The sequence below is a fragment of the Adiantum capillus-veneris genome, chromosome 18 (assembly GCF_014529385.1).
Source record: "Adiantum capillus-veneris isolate H3 chromosome 18, ASM1452938v2, whole genome shotgun sequence".
Classification (NCBI taxonomy): Eukaryota; Viridiplantae; Streptophyta; class Polypodiopsida; order Polypodiales; family Pteridaceae; genus Adiantum; species Adiantum capillus-veneris.
The window spans coordinates 57,673,985-57,691,022 of NC_140948.1; the positions used below are offsets into that span (position 1 = coordinate 57,673,985).

The 17,038-nt window shown below is 46.4% G+C and overlaps 1 protein-coding gene and 1 pseudogene across 2 annotated transcripts in view; both read left to right on the plus strand.

Moving 5' to 3' along the window:
• ALS3 (aluminum sensitive 3) overlaps positions 1-17,038 on the plus strand; it is a 53,309-nt gene that overhangs the window by 18,571 nt on the left and 17,700 nt on the right. The window lies entirely within an intron of this gene.
• Positions 8,269-14,548, plus strand: LOC147435716 (uncharacterized; annotated as a pseudogene).

Here is a 17,038-nt window from a genome sequence, read left to right on the forward strand (position 1 = left end):
CTTTCTCTCACGCCTAGCTACTGCAAATTCTCTGTTTTCAGCCCCTAATCACCTCTATTAGGGTGAATTTCAGCAAAGTACTCATAGAATCTAGTTCTTCTCTACCTATACTACGCGTACACCAAGTTTGGTGCGATTCCATCGCGAAAAAGGTCTCTATTTTGACATTGGAATGTGCTCAGGTAACATTTTCAGGTTATGTGTAGAAAATTACAGCAAGCATGTGTGCGTGCATTTTGCGTGTTTCTCCTTTGTTTTTATTGCAGGAATGATTAGCATAAAGATACAATTAGCGGAAGGCAGACTCTCATTTTTGAGAGCTTCCGTGGAGTTTTGTGGAAGATAGACTCTTGCTTACGAAAGGTTCCCAAAATCTCACAGCAGAGGAAAAATCCTCTCAGTAGTCAGAGGGTAGTTTTCTCACTCTTTCAGTCAGAAAACAGAAAAGAAACAATAGAGGATGGGCTTTTGCTCCGTTTCTGTGCTTGTAAAGATTCTCCCTTAGTAATAAAGATATTCTCTTTATGGGGGGGACCAGCCCATCTTCTAGTCCCCAATGAAGTGTCAAGATTTCTCTCTCTTTCTCTCTCTCTCTCTCTCTCTCAAACTCTCTCGAATTTGCAATGAAATTAAAAAGTCAGTTTACGCTTCCGTATTTTTGTGAGAACACTCATCCGCAGCTTGACGCTCTCTTCGTAGTGCTTTGACTACGAGCCGAATGGCTCTGGAGGGACAACCTTACTAAAGGACACGACTTTTGTTACATGTCTCTCCTTTTGCGTCAGTTCCCTGTGGAATGACTTCTTTGACTACAGCTTTACCCGATTCTTCGGCGACCCATCTCCCGACCTTGACGCAGCTTGCTTCCGAGTTCATGTCCTCTTTCTAGTAGCCAGAGCCACCGAGGCTTTGGATATAGTGGTAGGCTTCTCCTTTCCGTTGTGTGGTAGGGATCACACTGAGTGGACCTTGAACACAGTTCTTGACTGACTCCATGTCAAGGCTCTAGAGTTCTCACATCACATAGGGGACTTGAGGGGGGGGGGGGGGGGGGGGGGGGGGGGGGTGTGACAGCTTTAATAAAGACACTTTTGGGCTCTTGCCAAGTTCGGTGTGAAACCATCGGATGCAGTAGGATGTAGGCACATTGTGGTTCACTTTTTTGCCGACACTCCAAGCCCTGCTTGCTTTGTATTTGTACATGAGGATTCTTGGACAGAGGATGTAGTCCTACGGACTGCACGCTCTGCTTGGGATAGTCACTTCAGACGCGCCTATCTAGAGGTCGCTCGGATGCAGATTACTCCCCATCCAAGTCGGCCTTGAAGATAGCAAGGTAGGGTGCTGTTGCAACATCGATCTTTTCTCACTGATCCCATGAGGATTGTTTCATGTAATGTGCAGGGTTTGGGTGGGTTTGAGTTTTAGTCAGAGAGGCCGCTTTCGTTAGGAGCTTCAGAGATGCCTTGTGGGTGGTATGATTGATATTCTTACGCTTTAGGAGCACCATCTTTGTGAGAGCTGCATTCGATGATGTGGTCAGATTTTGCGTGGCCCCTATGAGACCTTTTGGTCAGCTGCTTTTGGGCCCGAAGGGATCCAGGGAGGTGTATGTATGACTATTTGGGACTCATGGCAGCATGCCATTGTGGGTAGAGGTATTATTGTGCTAGGAAGGGCCCAGTGGATTACTATGGAGGTTCATGGTTGCCTCATGGGCTTCCTCAACATCTATGCGCAAAATGTGGCACGTTGCATGGGCTGAGTTTTGGTCGCATATTATAGAGTCTTTGCCGCATGCAGAGTAGTGGTGTGTCGGGGGGGACTTCAACATGTTGGATTGGAGGTAGCCATGCTACTGTGCACGGGGCTGAGTTGGCAGCTTTATCTGATAGAAAAATAATTCTAAATGAATTATTGGATTTATAATTGAGAGGGTTTTCTCGCTTGGAACACCAAGAAACTAATTCTAAATGAATTATTGGAATTTTAAGTGAGAGGGTTTTTCTCACTGGAGACATCCGAGTACATGGTATTCTTGGTGCGTCATTCAAAGTAATGACGGGAGCACTGTGAGCGGGAATATCTGTAAGGCCACCAAGAACGGGTACTTCTGATGCGTCACATCTGATGGGTGACAGGGAGCATCGGGAAGAAGTATCCGACCATCCGGGAACGGACATCTCTGATGCGTCATAGGATGGGTGACATAGAGCATCGTGAAGGGGATTGTACCGTAAGTTCGGTAGGAAGGACTAGGTGATGGGTATTCCTGATGCGTCACAAGGTGGGTGACGGGTGCATCGGAAAGGGGATATCCATAGTCGAGAGGAAATCCGAACTGGAAAGAGGAATACGCGTAAAGACGCAAGCACAAGAATAAAGATGGATTCTGAGAAGATTTTCTTAAAAAGCGGAATATTTTAACGAGTTTTCCGGGAAGAGAAAACGCTTTCCCGCGAGGAATCTATGTTTGCATTGCATTCGTGCATGTGGTTGCATCCAGGGACGTCTGGGAAGTGCTGTGAAAGCATTGTTTTTAACTTATAAGGTTTTATTGAGTTTTTGGGCAGGTTCAGACCAATTTTAAAAATATGCCGGCCGTCCACTTAATAAGTGGGTAGCCACTTCGAAAATAAAGCAACAAAACCAGCCAGCGAATTCTCTCTCCCTATTTCGGGTAGAACAGAAAAAAAAAAAAACGGAAATTTTTTTAAAAAAAAATGACCGCGATCTCTCCGCGAGTAGCTATTCGTGCTGTGGTGAAGGAGCTATAAAAGCACCATATGCCCTCACTGAAGGGAGATTGCCAGCGCCAGCAAGAGAAGACTCTGCTGCCAGAAGACGCGAGACTAAGAAGCACGGAAGTCGCTTTTCCCGCGCAAGAGCGACAAGTATCTATTGTGGATTCGCCATACGAATTGTTGTCGTGTGTTTGCATGTGTGTTTGCAGGTACTTCATCGCGAAGGAGAAGCGAGAAGGCTTCGGCCTACGCTTGGGAATTCCGGAAACGGAATTCGGAAATTGTCTGCGGAGTCTCAACTCCGAGTACAGACGGAAACAGGATTGAGAGCTTGTCTCTCGGATTTCCCTTACGGGAAGGAACGACCATCGAGTCAGAGATTTAGAACGGAGGGGTTTCTTGTGCTTGTAAAAAGATTCTCCCTAATAAAGAATACTCTGTAAGGGGGGGGACCAGCCCATCTTCTGGTCCCCAGTACTGTGTCGATCTTCTCTCTCTCTCTCTCTATTTATTTCTCTCTATATCCTTTGACTTCAGTATTAAGTGATAAATTCTATTTATCCGAGTATATTTTATATTATTATGCGCTCCCGTTTGTGACAGTGGTATCAGAGCATGGTCTCCTCTCTTTCTCTGTAAAGAAGGACGACTTTGGGAAGATACGGGAAGAAGCCATGACAAGCCAAGAGAGAAGTAAGCAGGCGGAAACCTAAGTCCTGCAGGAAAAAAGCTTGCAGAGTTGGAATTTTTTTTTCTCTTTGCAAGAAGTCGACACAAGACTTGGGATTCTCTGAGAAGGCGACGAGAGCATGATGCTCAAGATCCTAGAGAATCCAAGGAGCGGAATGCTCAAGATCCTTCAGAATCTAGAAAATATCCATGAACATCAATCCAAAACCATAGCCAAGAACTCCCGTCATTTCGGGAAGGATATGAAGAAGGTCTTTAGACCTCAGAACACTCTTGTCAAGCTTGATACTTTTGACGGATGGGAAGATGTCCCAAAAGCTACCGCTTTCCTTCGACAGTTTGAAGTTGCCTTTGCAGGCGGCAATTTCTGAAAAGTGTTGAAGGCGAGACATGTGACCAAACACCTCAAGGGGATTGCAAGTTCTTGGTGGTATACCAAAGCTTTGCAAGGAACTTACAACAAGACTTGGATTCAATTCAAGGCTGAATTTTCGGACAAATTTTTTTTTCCTCTACGCTTTGAGGAAGGCATTTAAGAAGATTGGGATTGTTTGCCCAATAGGAACATGAGCGAGTCAAAGCAAGTAGTGGTTCACTCTTGCCAAGGTAGCTCCATTTTTTATCCTCTCTGAGGAAGGAAAGATGAACAAATTTAATGAAGGACTTCTGCCCGAATTTTGTAAATCCATCTACAAGATACTTTGCAGCAGATGGTGGAGTCAGCAATAAAAGCTGAAAGTGTACACCTTGATGTACATAGAATACAATCCCCGCAGTGGGACGAGAACCATTGAACACAGAAAGTTTGGAGTAAGGGAATTCAATCTAACTCCTGAGTTCTTGAATAGAAGACCCTCGAACTTTAAGTGAGAGGGCAGGTTTTCAATCAAAGTTACATCTTTGAGGAAATCATAAAGTGCATTGTGCTTGTTTGCTCTTTTGCACAAGATATGGTTATGTCTAACCGGGACTACCACTCTCGAGTGTTTATGAGAGCAGGATCAAACTGAAATATTGTTTTCTAAGATGAATTGGTTTGCTCAACTAGCCGGAAGGTCAACTATTGATCTGGTATCCGGTAATTGTCGAATAGATTACCTGCTACTGTGGGTAGGAAATTATGAAGGAACCATTCTGAGCTTTCAAGCAAAGAAAAGCTTTCATTAAGCTTGAATACTCTTTAAGCCCACATCCCCTACCCGGTAAGTGAAGATATGGTAGTGCTTTTCGCACAAGTAAATGAACACTCTCTTTACGAGGGAAGGAACAAGCGACGACTACGGCCTGTGCTTGAGGAATCCAAGGATTAAAATCCTAGATTATTTGATGAGCGGGTTTTGCTCTAAGATCGAGCCAAGGGATCGTCAAGTTGAGTGTCTTCGCTCTAAGGATCTTACGAAGGGAAGGTAATTTCCAGGTTCACCGAAACTCTAACACAACTTAAGAATTATGTACACTTTTGAGTACATGGATAACACACAAAGATGCAGACTTATGCCAAGGAACTGGACGAGAGTTTGTTATACTCTCTTGAGCGCCTTTTTGCGCAAGGTTATGTGCAAGGGCAAAGACCTAGATTGATTTCTAGGAGGATTATTCTTCTCGGGATTGAGAAGGTGGAATTGAGCCAACAGATTCTCGGATAGGATATCCTTCACCAATCATCAAACTAACAAGCCATGTAAGAACTCATTATTCACGTCTTTCCAACAGAATGGAAGGGATCCTGTCTCCAATTCCTTTCATATCCGCATAGTAGGCAAGTAGATCTTGGTACTCAAGATCTTGATTTTTGTGTATTCGATGTTGATCTTTGTTCAAAGACATAGTGATGAAGACGGGAGCGTGCTTGATGCGCGATGGACTAAGGGTGGGAGTCGCTAGTAAGTCTAGGATCGGGGCGCGAAGATTCTTTGAGGGAAAAAAATTGGGAGAGGTTCTTTGGGTTCTTGGTTCTTCCCTTGAGTTCGCAAAGAGGAAGCGGTCCTGCTTTCATCTTTTCTTTTTTGCCACGTTCTTTAGCCGCTCTGGAACTCTCTCGCCTATCTTCTAATTGTACTCGTTGTGCATTTTTAGGGCACCTTGTAGAGATGTGTCCTTGTTCTCCACAATCAAGACACTTCCCCTCTTTGAGATAATCTATCCTCTATTCCTCGGTCAACCGGGGTCGTGCATCCTTCTTTTTCTGGAACTTCCTCTTTCTTCTATTGTCATTTGTTGAGTTTTGTCCGGTCCTTGGGATCAAAACTTGATCAGTGGGGTAAGTCAAGTTACGTGAATGCATAGAAAATCCCGCTTATCATGTCCCATCAATTGTTGTATGGACTTGGACTTCTGCTCAAGGTAGTAATCTCAGATCTCTTTGGGAAGTCTACAACAAAACCGCTCGATTTGCTGCTTAAAATTGACTTTCTTAAAAGAAGAGACCGGTAGAAAAGCATCTCAAAACCTCTCATAATAAGCATCCAAAGTGTCAGCCTTGGTCATCCGGAGACGATTTGAAGCGGTCATCACATCTCGTTCGTACTCCTGAGTTAGCCAAGAAGAAATAAAGAGCCGTTTGAAATTTAACCACTTGGTAGGGGCTTCTTTCTGTAAAAGAAGAGTGTACCACCACGTTCGTGCATTTCCTTATAAGAATGATGTTGCCCTCTTGATTTTGGAGTGCTCTGAATAGCGCCCTCCAAAGAATGCTATGTCGAACTGCTGAATAAAGGCTAAAGCCTTGGGAGCATCTCGGAATCTTGAAAAGGATTCAAAGTTTATTGACTGTCCACCTTCCTTAAATTCCTTGGTCTTTTTGCTCTTGTCCTCGAGAAAATCATATTGATTGGCTTTGTAAAAGTGTTTCTTTGCATAGAACATGTGATCATCTGAGTCCGAACTCTCAGAGGAGGATGAATTTTCAGTAGAACTGTCAGAAACGGGTTGGGATGTGCTTTTCTTTGCCTTCTCCTTGTTCTTTCCAAAACTTTGATTCTTGCTTCGCTTCTTGCCCTTTCTATCCTCTTCGCTTGAATCGGAAGAGAAAGAGCTATTTAAATTGTTAGAAGAGGAAGAATTGGGTAGTCCTTCGAAGCGTACATGCTTCTTTTGTTTTCTTGCACTTGCAAAAGAAGATTGACGGCCCAAATAACCGGGGTAGTCAGTCCCCTTATTATTACGCTTCTTCGATTGTTTCTTTGCCTCCAAGAGTTGGTTGACTCGCCTTTCGACGATGTCATGTAATTCTTCTTTAGTAAACATCCTTGGAGTAGGAGGTTTCTTGAGGGCCGATTTTATTGGTGAATCAATGGCTTTCTGCAAATGTGTATGCACTTCGTCAATCGGGCACTGTGTCAAATTTTTTGCATATTGTGGATCCTTTGCAAACTGGAGCATCTGCTTTGCGCACTCATCAACCTGCTGTTGACGTTGCATCTCCATGAGTTGATACTACGTAGACCGAGGTGGCCCTTATTTGTGGTCTGCTAATCCACTCGAATTTTTCGTGCTGCCTCCTGTTCACGAGGTGGCAGGAGTCGTCTTCTAATTCTTGCCCGAATCCATGTGTGTCGCGAGAAAAGGGATCAGATTTTTTGATAGAAGAGAAATTGATTGAGCTTTGATACCATTGTAACAAACTTGGACACCCCAAGTCTGTAATTTGGCACGACACATGAGAGAGAATCACTTTAAACACTTGACAATCAATTCACAGTTCAATTCATAGTTTTTTTCATACGCGTCCGATTGGGCAATCATACTTTCGGGCGCGTCTGCGTCCGATTGGCGCATGGTTGGAGATTCCGGACGTGAGTAGGGCAGTTTTTACGATCTGGCATTTTTTCCCCCAAAATGTCCAATTTGCCCGTAAACGCCTCTGCGCGAGTTTTCTAAAGAGTGCAGCGCTGCCGTTTCTGCACACCGTGACTCGATTGAGGCTTGAGACCTTGAGTCGGGAGCCCTACCCACACACTCTCGCGCGCGGCGCGGTTCATCATCTTCACCTACGCTCTCCGTTACCCGTGGGCCGCTCCTGAGTCTTGACTCGTGAGGCCTCCATTTTGTCAAGGTTTGCAGTGTGCAGTGTGCACCTTGCAAGTTTGCAGAATCCAGATGGGCTGAGTGAAGCGTCTCGAATGGCAGTATGTAGAACAATTGAAGCCTCAAAAGGAAGGGCAATTTATATGTAAATGCAAGTATTGTGGGCATACTTGGGACGGCGGTCCCTCCCGTATTTGTGCACATTTATTGTCCCTCTCTGGCTATGGATTAGGCCCATGTGACAGTGTGCCAGAGGACGTCAAAGCGGTGGTCACAAGATTGCATGTAGATGTACAGAATGATGGGAAGGACCCAAATGCATATGTAGATGCCTTGGTGGATGATTTGGGAGGTAATGCCTCTCTATCTCAAGGAGGGGCCTCAGGCTCAATGAGTAACATGCATCAGAGAGTGCTCATGTAAGTGCCACTGGGACTTCGGCTTCCAAATCAAATGTGGGGTCCTCCAGCAAGAAGAGGAAGGTTGCACAAGGGCCTTTGGCAAGTGCATTTAGCTTGCAAGCACGCAAGCAAGCAGATCAAGCCTTGCGCAGATTTTTTTATGCAGAGGACATTCCTGAATGGAAAGTGCGGAGTCCTTTCTTTTTGGAAATGGTCAAGGCAATTGGACAAGTTGGTCCATCTTATGTGCCTCCCACCTACAATGCTTTGCGCACCACAGAGTTGAATGATGAGGTCAAAAGCATTGGTCATGAGATCATGGGTGTGCGCGAGAAATGGAAGAAACATGGATGCACAATTGTATGTGATGGATGGTCTGACACTAGACGCAGGTCTATCGTTAACTTTCTTGCATGCTCTATACATGGTTCTGTGTTTTTGAAATCTGTGGACACATCTGGGGAGACAAAGACATCAGAATTTATTTTCAAGCAGCTTAAGGATGTGATTATTGGGGTAGGACCCTCCAATGTTGTGCAGGTATGCATGGACAATGCAACTAATTGTGTTGGGGCCGGGCAAATGGTGGAAGAGAAATGGAAACACATTTTTTTCATGAGATGTGCATGCCATTGCTTGGACCTCTTGTTTGAGGATATTGGGAAGCTCCCTTGGATTGCAAAAATTCTTGAAGATGCAACAAAGGTTGTCACATGTGTCACAAGGAAGTCCACTCTCTTGGCATTGTTTCGAATGCTTAGCAAGAAGGAATTGTTGAAGCCATCGGCCACTCGATTTGCCTACTACTACATCAGGTTGGCTAGTCTTGTGGATGAGAGATGTATGCAAGGTGTGCGTAGGCTTATGATTGATGCAAAATTTGTGAAAATGAAGGCATCCAGGACTGCAAAGGCCATAGTGGTGTCGGACATTGTTTTTAATGCATCCTTTTGGCAAGAGGCCAAGTTGATTTTGAAGATTTGTGCTGCCATCTTGAAGATACTTCGTTTGGCTGATAGGGAAGGAGCCACCATGGGGCTTGTGTATGAGCTTACGGATCGCATGGTTGAGTAAATTCAAAACATGCAAGGTATTGATGCGGCAAGGATGCAAGAGATCAAGGACCTATGCGTTGATAGATGGAATATGATGCACACACCATTGCATGCTGTGGGATACTTGTTGCATCCTATGTGGCGAGGAAGAGGTCAATTCAATGATAGTGAGGTTCATGATGGGTGGATGACATTTTTGGACAGGCATACCAAGGGTGATTTGACCATGCAGGGTACCCTCATTGATGAGTTGGACACTTTCCTCACTGAAAGAAAGTCATTTGCTCATCCTATTGCAAAGGATCCAAAGAGAATGCAAGAGGGTGTAAAATGGTGGGAGACTTTTGGGGCTTGCACGCCCACATTGCAGACTCTTGCACTTAAGGTGCTTTCTCAAGGGACATGTGCCTCTCCATGTGAGAGAAATTGGAGCACCTTCTCTCTCATTCACACCAAGAGAAGAAATAGGCTACTTCCTGCTCATACCGAGAAGCTTGTCTACATACACACCAACTTGAGGCTCTTATGCAAGATCAAAGAGCGCGGCTATGAGAGAATGGAGGTGACATTGGAGATGCTTAACAAAGAGAAGGATGAGGGGCGCTTGCTTGAGTTGCAGGAGATTCATGAGGCTATTGCACAGAGCACTGATGATGTTATGGAGTCTCATCCGATTAGCATGCCTAGTGATATTGGGAGTTCATGCTCCGTTGCTGAGGATGAGGCTTGGGATGAGGATGAGGATGATGAGGGTGATGATGAGGAGGTGGCCTTTGATGAGAGTTAGAGCTCATTGCATTTTGTTCTAGCCTCGGTCCTGACTCCTCTTAGCTCTACTTATGTTTTGGATTCACTATTTAGCATTGAGCGGCTGGACTCCACCCTCTAGGCTCTATTTATGTTTTGTCATTTGAATTTTGGAGTACTCAGTATACAATCTTGTTGGTTTTGGAGGCTCCTTATTTTTCCATCTCCTGCTTTGCTCTAGCCTCTACTTCTAGTATGATCATTTATGTAGCATCATTCATGTATGATTGTATCTATTGATCAGAGACCTTGATTTAGCTAGATTCTACATTTTCTAATTTCTATGATGTATCATGTTTTAATGGATTATGTGGCAGCTGGCTTTGGGCTGCTCTCTAGAGTCTAGTGTTTTCAATTTAATTGCTATTTTTTATGATATATATATATATATATATATATATATATATATATATATATGCTAATTTTTTAGTGCCGTATGGTATTCCACGTATGAAATCTTCGGGGGGTCTGAATCGGGCTTATATCAGGCTTCCATACCCGCCCGAGTGAGACGCATGGTTGACGTATGAAAAAACTATGGTTTAATTGAGTCGACACGGCCCGACGTAGTTCCGCCCAGAGAGATTGGCCCCAAAGACTGGCGCCCCTTTCTGTATATCTTTTTGTATTAATAATTGAGCAAAGTATGGTTGCCCTTGGGTCGCCTTTGCTCACCGCCTTGTCAGCACACAATAAGCCAGAGAGAGCCCAAGGGACTTATTTAAAGGCCCTTGGCCATGATGAAAAGTAGTATATGAAAAGCCTTCAACTCAAAAGCAATTGGATCTCAGGAAAAGCAGCCAGCGCAAATAACGGAAATCCGTACAGTTGGCCACGTCAACAACCTGTCAGCACAATTTACGTAAGGCCGAAATGTCTGCCACGTGTCAGCTTGTTGCTGTAGAAAGCGAAAAACCGTATTGTCTACCACATGTCACCTGTCTGTATAGCCTGCTGCGTCTGGGCCAATACTGCCACATCATCAGCCAACACTGCCACATCATCAGTTTGTGACAGCCAATGAGAAAACACTTTATGATACATGGAGTAGGAGGAGCATACTCAAAACGGTGTTATGGGTGACACATGTGAGTGGTCTATGTTGCAGGTTGTTGACAGGAATAGCTGGCTAGTGGGGGAGTTGTAGCGTGAGACACTCGATAAAACCTAGACAGAGTGGCATGCGAAAACACTAGCAAGCACATCCCCAAATGGAGAGCTAGGGAGAGAAAGAGAAAGCATGAGAAGATCAAACTCATTTCTTAATGATACTTACAATGATAATCATGAGATGAAACCAACATCGAGAAGAACAGAGAGAGAGCTCATGATGCGAGGCGTGTGCGATGGAGGGCGGACCGCCATATGGTGTATGACAATCTCCAGATTTAGCAGGTTGGTGGATTAGTGGCAAGGTTAGTACAGGAAACATCGTGACAATGGGGATGCGGGCAGCATCGTGAGCGATGACAAGCGCTAGGAGTGCCCAAGAGTAGAATGGAGTCAATGCCCTAGAGTGCTCATGATGCCTTCAAGTGCCTTCCTACTGCCCTAGATCGTGATTTCTTTGTGAGTGCATGTGGTCAGTGGTTGTGCATCTCACTGAGTTGCCATGCTATCTCTCTCGTGTCTCATGTCATGCATCGTGTCGTTGCAGTGGTGTGTTCTTTGGTGACATCTGCAGATGGGGGACAGGACAACACTGGATATGGCAGACACCTTCTTGAGCTTGGCAGCAGGCACCATCTCGTTATTTATAACGGGATGGCGAGGTGGCCAGATTCTGGGGGATTCACTTGCTTCCCACACAGTGGCGAAGAGAGCACAGTGGATTATTTGCTAGGCTCTGCCCAGACAGCAGAGCTTATACACTCCTTCAACGTTGCACACACACCGATAGGGGCGGATCATACTTATCTTACATTCTCCCTTCTTGCTACACAGCTTACTGACCCCCCCGCCTGCCCCCCTCACACTTACACTACCATTTCTTTCACTCATGAGCTCACGCCTGTTTATATACATCACCTGCATGAGCACCTTATACACTTAGACTCCACAGCACCTCTGGACACACTCACCACACACATTACATCCATCTTACACGAGTCAGCCACTCAAAGTTTCCCACATCGCATACACACACACCCTCCATGCACTGGCACCTACACATATTGGAGATCAGAGGGGAGATTACACAGACGACGAATGTCGAGACCTACACAGACACCTACGTATATTGGAGATCAGAGGGGAGATTACACATCGCCAGGCTCAGCGCAAGATGCAGACACTTACCCGTTGTAAAAGACGGGAGTGGAAGGAGCACCAATATTGGGACATCTATCATTTACTCATGAGCCAGGATAGTGCTGAGGCATGGCGTCGGATCAGACCTCCCAAGCCATCCACTCCTATTCAGGACCCAGCGACATGGCACAGATATGCTGAGAGCTTATACGAGATCCCAGGACAACCACCCATACTTACGCCATCGGCTACCTGACCCACATCATCTACTTTCTTCACCACCCACATGGTGAAGAAAGCTATATCCCACCTACAGCATGGGAGGGCTAGAGATCAGGCAGGCCTACAGGCAGAGCATCTTTTACATGGCTGTGATGCATTGGCACCACTCATTGCCCACCTCTTCAACCGCGCGCTTTCAGAGGGATTCCCAGAGTCGTGGACAGAGCACACCATCGTGCCTATCCACAAATCTGGGGATGCCATGGATCCTAGCACATATCGCACTATCATGATTGGTCCTATACTGGCCAAACTATATGGCGCGGTTTTAGAGGAGGAGCTCAGTTCTCTAGCAGAGGGAGAGGGCATGAGGACGCCAGGATAGGCAGGCTTCCACCGAGCTTTCTCTACTATTGATCATATCTTCACCCTTCGTTGTCTGATCGACCAGACACGGGTGAGGAAGAGAAGATTATATTGCTGCTTCATGGACTTCCGCAAAGCATTTGACACAGTACCTAGAGAGAGACTTTTCAGACGCTTGGCTGCGCTTGGGATTGGAGAGGAGATGCCATGGGGGATCTATGCATTGTATGAGCATGTATCTGGCAGAGTGAGATGCCCGGGTGGATTATCTGACACCCTTGTGAGCACCATTGGTGTGAAACAAGGTTGCCCTCTTTCACCTACACTCTTTGGTCTATACATTGACGAGATTGTAGACTTCATCTTGCATAGGGGTGGAGAGGGTGTGGATATTGTAGGGACTACTGTACACATACTCTTATATGTAGATGATATTGTCCTGATGTCAGAGACGGCAGAGGGACTACAGCTACATTTGCAGACCCTGGATGATTTCTGCTCACAGAGAGGACTCACGGTGAACCTTGGTAAGACCAAGGTTCTCATATTTCATACATCGGCTCAGATTCGCCGACAGAGTAGATTTACAGTAGCTGGAGGGGACATAGAGGTGACAGGCTCATATGTATATCTGGGGGTTACATTCACCGCAGCATCAGGGACCTTCTCCATGACACAGGCAGCCAGAGATAGACTTACCAGAGGATACGCATCACTAGCTATGATGGAGAGACAGTGCAACCAGGCCCACTTCCAGGAGCCCCGGATGAAGAGGTGGCTCTTTGACACACTCGTCACACCTGCACTCATGTATGCCTCGGCCATTTGGGGACAGGGACTGGCAGACTCAGTATGGACACAGATAGAGAGGCCACAAATTATTATGATCTCCAGGATGATTCACAGCAAGCCATCAGTTCCACACGACATTATTAGAGCTGAGCTGGTTGCACCACCGATGTTGGTAGAGGCACTCTTTCAGACTGTTTGCCTTCTTCACAGATTCAAAGATATGGATCCAGATAGGATCTCTCATAGAGCCTTCATTGCATCTAGAGAGATGGCACAGGCAGGGACACTAGCTCATGGTATGCCCAGACACGAGATTGGCTAGCTCAGCACGGCTTTCATATCGATAGACTACCACCACTCCAGTATGACGCCCAGGCCCCGACCTATTCCCTCTAACGCTCTGAGAGGAATAGGGTCATCAGACAGGAGATATGGCATACATATATTCAGAGGACATGGCGCAGGCCCACAGACACCCTACCTCCTAAAATGCTATATTACTATGAGCATTTTTTGAGGTTCTCAGAGCAGGGATTCATTGAGATTCCATTATACATGCAGGAGTACATGCCACACCGACTTCGGGTTAGCATTGGCCAGCTACGAGTGTCATCACATCAGCTAGAGATTGAGAGTGGTAGAGCCAGAGGCATACCACGTGAGGAGCATTTTGTCATGAGATGACCAGCATATACAGAGCTGAGAGAGAGATATGGCATTGGAGACCCATTACAACAACATATGATAGGCCGAGAGCAGAGGAGGTTTGGCCAGTTCTTGGTTGCGGCTTTAGAGGTTCGAGAGCAGTTGTTACAGCCACGACAGAGTCAGGATAGCAGGACACAGACTACCATCACACAGTTTTTCCGACGAGCAGGGCCTGACCCCCCACACTACCTACACAGAGCAGAGGGCTTACCCTTCAACAGGCAGAGTCTCAGAGGGCACGTCGGAGACCGAGGCTCCCAGGATACAGGACACATGGGTATCACCAGAGGGAGATCTGGAGGATACTAGCTCTACACCATCAGTATCTAGAGCAGAGTCATGTACCAGCACCAAGGGATCCAGCATTCCAGAGATACCTAAGCAGGCCACCATCGATGTACCACATTCTCTACCCTACATATGTTGCTTGTTTTTAGATACCCTCCCTCTCATCTCATGGTGGTATCACCTTGCAGCCCCTAGCTGAGCCTGATGATGCGTGAGCACACCTCGACACGAGGACCCACACTATACATTGTACACCACATGCACCACCCTACCACACCCTTTTGCATAGTATAGGCTCATTTCAGTTTGTACCTTTTTTTAAAAAAATTTTCCGATGCCTAGAGCATCAACACATGTATATGATATTGTCTCATAGGTCGAGTTCGGCCTTTCGAAGAAGTTAATAAAGCTTTCTTTCTTTTCTTTCTTTCTCTCTCTCTCTCTCTCTTAGAGTGATAGTGTGATGGCGATGATGCCCTGTTATAAGGGAAGTATGTGCCACTTCCCACAACTTGTGAGCCCCGTTTTCATGCGATTCTTCGCGTCCCTTGTATTCGGCACTTTCTTATGATATTGATCATTCGTTCGCGTCCCTCACTCTCGTGTCCCTCTTGCGTCCCGTTTTTCAAGTACGTTCTTGTGTGTGCGTTTGCTTGCCTGTAGGTCCCGTTTGCAACGCAGGTGAGCCGGCGCAGTCCCATTTCCCCGACGTCCCGAAGGAGGGCGTCACACTTGGTATCAGAGCTTCGGCTTGAGTCCCCGCCGACCCGACGTCGGCCCGTGGCCCGTGGTTGTCACCACATTTTCGGCCCGTCTGCCCCGTTTTTCCACGTTCCCCACCGTTTTTTGCCGTTTTGCCTCGTTTGATCCGTGTTCCTTGCCGTTTTGTCCCGTTTTCACCGCGTTCTCCGCGTTCTTGGTCCGTTTTGCCCCGTCCCTTGCGTTTTCTCCACGTTCCCCACCGTTTTTCGCCGTTTTGCCTCGTTTGACCTGCGTTCCTTGCCGTTTTTTCCCGTTTTGACGCGTTTCTCCACGTTCCCCATCGTTTTTCAATGTTTTATCTCGTTTTGCCCCGTCTTACACCGTTTGGGACCGGTTTTGATCGTTTTTGAGCCATTTTTCGCGGTTTTCGTCGTTTTGGACCCCGTTTTGCGCTGTTTCATCGTTTTTCAACGTTTTCAAGCCTGTTTTTCGCAGTTTTTCAGTTTTTGATATTTTTGAGTTTTTCTCGGCTTCGGCCACAAGAGTACAACAATGGCTGGAAATCAAGAAGAGGAAGAAGGATACAGGACTGAACCTGACTTGAATAGAGACCGCAAGAAGAACAAAGAAAAGAAGCCGCGACAAGATCACCAAGACCCAATGGAAAAGAGATTGGAGGCATGCATCATGGCCTCCGTAGAACACCAGATCAACGTGATGTCTGCTAACCTGAGCGACCTGCTTCAAACACAGCTAGGCCAGCGACATGAAGACCGCCCGGGTACAAGTAATGTCAACACGTGACGAAACACACAAAGACCACCGCGGCCCGGAAGACTAGGAACAGTCGACGAAGACGAAGACTACCAGGATGACCAAAGTGAAGGGCGCTACTACAACCCTGAGAGACACCTAGAAGATGAAAACAGACTGGGAAAATTCAAACCCATTCCCCCAGAGAAGTACAAAGGCCATCGCACCTCACTGGAACTCAATAAGTGGTTCAGAGAGGTAGAAGACTACATGCAGTGGAACAACATAAGCAGACGCAGATGGGTGCAAGTGGCCAAAACCTTCCTGGCCGACGACGCCTATGTATGGTTCCTCACCGAACAGACATCAAAGAACTGGGAGGAATGGAAGGACTTACAAAGAGACATGATCAGCTACTTTGTCCCAGATAATGAAGGCAACAGAGTCAGAGACTCGTGGCGCGATCTGCGCCAAGACGGCCACATATCAGATTACGTTGTCAAGTATCGTCGACTGATGCTTCAACTTCCACTGATGCACGCAGCAGATAGGCTACATGGTTTCCTGTACGGCCTTAAGCCCTGGGCCCGGCGAGAAGTAGAAAAGCAGAATCCCAACACCTGGGAAGCGGCTGTCAATATGGCCGAAAAGCTACGCAACACAAATTCAACACAAGGCTTTCCTCCGAATAACCCTCGCCCCAACAATTTTGCCTCCACTCCCTCCAGCAACTGGCCTAACCCACCCGTTGGGCGAGGCCGCGGATTTTTACCCAATAACAGAAGCAATGACCCTCGCTCACCACCACCCAATGTCAACCTTGGATTAGGCCGCGAAAATGGCTTCTTAGTCCCACGCAGCTCTTTTGCTAGCAATTCTTACAGCACCACGTCCAACAGTTTTGTCCCCAACACTTATAACGGCAATAATAACAATCCGCACCCCGATCGCATCTGGTGCAGTGATTGCAGAATTGCTCATGGTCCCTACTACGCATGTGTCCGCAAGCGCAATCAAGCATCCTCATCATCTAGCAGGGTCAACACCCTCCAGATAGAAGAACCACTCTCCCACCCCCAAATAAGAATCGAAGAACTGGCTAGCCCTGTTGCTGACCAACAACCCCGTATTGGAGCAGTATCCCTCCACCCTCAATGCATGGCAACAACTATAACGGACATTCAGAACTTATATGTCCAAGCAACAATTGGGTCCCAGCAGCAATGGATCATGG